Source organism: Benincasa hispida, chromosome 3 (assembly GCF_009727055.1).
Source record: "Benincasa hispida cultivar B227 chromosome 3, ASM972705v1, whole genome shotgun sequence".
NCBI classification, from domain to species: Eukaryota; Viridiplantae; Streptophyta; class Magnoliopsida; order Cucurbitales; family Cucurbitaceae; genus Benincasa; species Benincasa hispida.
In genome coordinates, this window is record NC_052351.1 from 71075089 (window position 1) to 71081088 (window position 6000).

Genomic DNA, 6000 nt, shown 5'->3' on the forward strand with positions numbered 1-6000 from the left:
GGGTAAAGGATAACTATCACTAACATAAATATCATGCATCATAAAATAGAGTCCCACACATAAATTATAACATAAAGCTCATTCATCCTCATACATGTCAAATAAGATCCAGGTGAGGGATCCAGGTCATGTCATACAAAGGATTATGTCACCAGTTCAGTTAGTAAACCACAATGTGCGAATTGTGGTAAGCATCATTCAGAACGGTGTTATGAGGGGCAGAATGTCTGCTACCGATATGGACAGCCAGGGCATTACCAAAGAGAGTGTCCTCAGTTAGTTTCAAGAGCACATGCTGAGTAGAGGATAGTATCACAGTTAGTGAGCCAGCCCCAGGTAGGTACAATTAGGGATGAGAGCACTAGTGGTGCCAAAAAGAATAGTGTAGTAAGACAACTTTCTCAGCAAGGCAAGGTTTATGCCATGACGCAACAGGTGGTCGAGGATGCACCAGATGTTGTGACTGGTATAATATTTATTCATAATAGGCTTGCTCGTGTATTATTTGATTCAGGGGCAACCCATTCTTTTATTTCTAACATGCTTGCATTGAATATTGATAGGATGCTAAAAACTATGCCTAAAGAGTTAGTTATTACTACTTTTATTGGTAATGTGCTAATAGTTAATGACAATTATAGAAACTGTGTGATTACGATTGAGGAATAGAGCATGGTGATTGATTTAATTCCCTTAGAACTATTAGAATTTAATGTTATTCTAGGGATGGATTTCTTGTTTAAATAGCATGCATCTATTGATTATCATAAGAAGGAAGTGATATTTAGACTACCAGATGGGGCATAGATAGTCTTTGCAGGAAAAAGGAAAACATTTCCTACTTGTCTGATTTCACAGTAAAGGCCAGAAAGTTGTTGAGCAACAGATGTAAAGCCTATTTGGCTCGTGTAATAGTTTCATAGATGAAGAAGTAAAGACTAAAAGATGTTCCAGTAGTTCAGGAGTTTTTTTTTTTTTTTATATATATATTTCTTAAGGAGTTATCAAGATTACCACTTGATAGAGAGGTGGAGTTTACTATAGATTTAGTCTCAGGAACAATGCCTATTTCTCAAGCACCTTATAGAATGACACCAGCTGAGTTGAAGAAGTTGAAAACTCAGTTGCAAGAACTAGTTGATAAGGACTATATCAGGCCTAGTGTATCACCTTGGGGAGCACCAATTCTATTTGTAAAACAAAAAGATGGCATACTTAGGTTGTGCATTGACTACAGGCAATTGAACATATACAACGCAAGTATCATTTTATACGATATTATGCATCGAGGGGATGTGATCGTCACGAAGATAGCTTCGGAGCACAATTTTTCTGATCCTTTTACAAAGACTTTCACTACTAAAGTATTCAAGGGTTACCTGGAGAGTCTGGGTCTACGAAACAGACTTCATCTAGTCTAGGGCAAGTGAAAGATTTTTACTAGGCATGTAATGTATGCCCTTCTTTTTTTTTTTTTTTTTTTGTGTGTGTGTGTATTGTACTTGTAATTTTACTTTGTTTTTGTACACTCCACTAGCCTTAGGACAAGTAGGAGATTATTGAGGTTGATACCCTAAATGTCGTGGTATTATAGTTTGTAAATTGTATTAATACAAACGTATTATTTATCTAATAACATAATTGTATTAACACTTAGTTGCATTAAACAAAACCAATAAACTAAGATCCAAGATTATTAATGAAGGGATTGAATCTCAAGTGGAAGCGTGTGAACACTTACAGTTTTAATTTCAATTTGGATCCAAAACAAAAAATACAGAGTAAACCAACTGTTTTTCTAGGATAAACAAAATTATAAAATCTACAGCATGCTTAAGAGGAAAAAAATAAAGAGATTAAGTCTTACCTCTAAAGACAAATGTTCTTCACGTTTCCTCTCCCAATCCCACGAACGGTCACCTTCCTCCTTTTCAATTCCACGAACGCAGCAAAGGAGAAAAAACCAATGGGCACCACCACAAGACCTTCCTTGTTATTCTCAAGTATGAAAATCGTTGTGGAGTTATGGGCTCGCAATTAGATTAATTATGGGAGAAGAGAGTAGGAGATTTGTGAGAGAAAATTTACATCAGATAATTTCTCAGAGAACTTTTTCCAGAAAGAAAACCAAGGAGGAAGAAGACGATTTCCAATCCCCTATGAAATGTGAACTAATTTCACATAAAAAATTGTTGAGAGATTAATAGGGGAAGTTATCAAAATAACTTCCTCCCTAATTATTAAAAAATAAAATTAAAATAAATAAATAAAATTTTGAATTTTAAATAAAATAAATTATATAATAACCAACCTTATTATATATTAATAAAACTACATGTTATATCACATATAACATATAACCTATATTTTATATTATATCACATATAATATAGCCTATAGTTTATTGATCTCTCATCTAACCTATAGAATTAATATGAGTCACATTTATATGAATTTTAACCTATAGTTTTTATATGAACATATTCATATAATTAATATTTGAATCATATTCAAATATTTATTTATCCCTTTAAAATTTTATATTATAATGTATCACATACATTATACTATTTGATTCATATTCATATATATATATATATATATATATATATATATATATATATGTAATTAAAACTTATAATGTATCATAAAACAATTATATTAATTATATCTTATATGTAATTAATTTCCTTTAACTAATTTGAACAATTCAAATTAATCCTATAATGTATCATATATACTATATCAATTATATTTCTTATAATTAATTAATTCCCTTTAATTAATTTGAACAATTCAAACTAATTCAAAATTAATTCAATTATCACAAATCCTAATTGAGCTAACGAGGGGACCTTATGGATCTGTAGATTGAAACCCAAATAGTGGTTGATTAATTAATAAAGTCTTTAATTAAATTAATCAACTTTCATTAACTGCCAGTCACTCCACTAAAGATCGACAACTACACTCTTCGTACTACAGATATATTTTTGTGTCCATTAAATATAACCAATCAACAATATATTGACTATTCACAATCGTAAGTTCAGTTAGACCATAATTTTCGTTTTGCTTCTATAGTTACCTCTAACTCCTTAAATACCATTGATCCCTCTAATGAAATAGTCCAACTATAACCGAACCCCCCTTTGATCAGGAGAGGATATGGCGCCACATTGTTAAAGCCCCGAAACCAACCCTTAAAGGAGAAATTTCTCTACTTACCCTAAAAATAGGGAAGAAGTGAATTTCTTCTTGTATAGTTACGTTCTAGCTCCCCAATCATATAAATCCCCAAGACGATAGGCATATTGAGTCGGCAAAACTGACCACTCTCACTCATACAAATCAAAGGACCTCCCTTATAGGTAGGAGGAGTTCAATGTGTTGTTGGTTGGTTATATCCAATGGACATAGAAATATATCTATAGTGCGAAGAAAACAGTTGTCGATCTTTAGTGGAGTGACCAACGATTAATGAAAGTTGATTAATTTAATTAAAGAGTTTAATTAATTAGTCAAGTATTATTGGAGTTTCAATATATAGGTCCATAAGGTCTCGTTGTTAGCTCAATAAAGATTAATAAGAATCAAATTAATTTTGGATTAATTTGAATTATACAAATTATTTAAAGGGAAGTAATTATATAAGATATAATTAAGATAATGTATATGATACATCATAATGTAAAGTTTTAATGAGAGAAATAAATATTTGAATATGATTCATATTAGTGATATGAATGTGATTCATATAAAAATTATAGGTTAAAATTAATATGAATATGATTCATATTAATACTATAGATTAAATGAGAAAATAATAAACTATGTGTTATATTATATATGATATGATATAAACCATAGGTTGTGTGTGTGTGTGTGTTGAATATGGTTCATATTAATACTATAGACTAAATGAGAGAACAATATTCTGTGGGTTATATTATATATAATATAATATAAACCATAGGTTGTGAGTGTGTGAATTTTAGAAAATTAAAATGGGGAAGGAGTTATTTTAATAACTCCCCTCAACTCCCCTTTTCTCTCTTCTACGTGCAACACGGGAAAAAGTAGTGAAGTTGTCTATCTTCTTCTTCTTCCTGACAATTAAAGCAACCTCTCTATGTGCGTGAAATTTTTATTACAAAAACTCTCCTTTCCTTTCACAAAATTAAAAATAAGCCCACATAACTTTGCGTGATTCTCTCCTTGAGAATAATGAGAAGAACTTGTGATGGTGATCCTTTTGAAGCAACTGTTGTTGTCTTGCTGTGTAACTTCGCTCGTGTTCGAAAAAGTAGGACTATTCGTGTTCCTGGCTATGGAAAGGAAACATGAAGAGAGTTAAGTCTACAAGGGTAAGTTTTCATAATCCCTTTCTTGTCTATAAATCTCAGTATTGTAGCATGCTTAATTAATTTTGTTTATCTATGTTTCTGTCCCTCTGAATTTTATGTTCTGTAAAATGAAATCAAGACACAAGCATCAAATTTCCTCCACTTTGGGGTATTCCAAACCCTTCACATTAAGCTACCAATAACACTATAATATTCTAGATAAGACACGCCTTCATCGTTATTTTTCTTCAACTTACAATTGTTGGGTTTTATGTCCTAAAACTCGTGGTTTGTAAATAATAGAACTTATTCTGAAAGTTCAATAAGGTGTTATTGAATAGTTTTTTTTCTTGATAGAAATCCAATAAACCTAAAGCCCCTTGACTATTACATGAGTACCTGAACTTTATGTGGAGACATAAAAGTGGATCAGGTTCGAGTAAATAGTCAAAATGATATATAGTATATGAATAAGGTCGGGTACCTTATTCTTGTAACACTATTAGATGTGGTCTGGTCTGTAGTTATTATAAAGAGTTGTAAAGTGCTACAAACGAAGTGATCCTAATTCGTTCATGTTGGGACATGAGGAGTGGGGGTGTCCTTGTGCAAAAGGGTTTGTACAAGATCGGACCACGAAATCAGTCATTCTTACTTTATAACGCTGTTTACTGTTTAAGATTTGAACTTATTTCAAAGCGATGACCTAGGTAACTTGACCTTAATCCTGAGCTACACTATGAATCCTGTTTATTTGAAATTATCCTTAGATTTTCATAGGTGAGGGTTGGCTCAACAGTGCTGGCTTAATAACCTCCCATTTCAGGGGTAAGACTGGATAGATAGTTGGGGCTAGGGTGCAAGATGGAATTCCCTCCTACCCACTTTTAGGGATAGTAGAAAGGTTGTTCCCTTAAGTGCTGATCTGGGTCTTGAACAAGAGGCCCGCCCTCTCATTGCTGAGAGGGACTTGATTTTGTTGATTGGATCACAAACAATTGTTCAGTGGGGATCAGTGGGACTTAAGGAAAGAGATAATCTTGGGGGTAAACAAGAGATTCGACCCAGCATTATTACGAACAACCTATGAAGGGTTAACTTACTAATCATGGTTTATATCGAGTGGACATAATATATCTATAGTGAGGGGAGTTTAACTATGGGCTTTAATGGAGTGACCATTAGTTAACGAATGGGGGTTAGATCGATCTAATGATTTAGCCGATTAATCTCGGATCGTTGGAGCCCATGATTTGTAAGTCCACTGAGGGATCTCATATCTATAGTTCCATGAGCACGTTCGAAACTATCCGATCTCACCGTGACCAAAATACAAACAACATATATTCAACACATAACAGTTATGCAATCAAATCTTAACTAATGGCATGCTTTGAACAAGATAATAACAAGGGTGAGAATTCCATACCAGTTGAAGACCATCTTCGAAACTCCATAACTTACTGCAACGGAACCCCCCACACAATCTCCAATGCCCAGCAGCAGCATCAACAATTGCAGCACGAACAACGTGGAAACGACACCACACTAAAAGAGCCCCGGGTATTCTCAGAGTTAAAACTCAAAGAGTGGACTTTGGTGAATTTGGTAGAGGAAGGAGGAAACACGAATCTTGTAGGCGATAAGCAAGTGG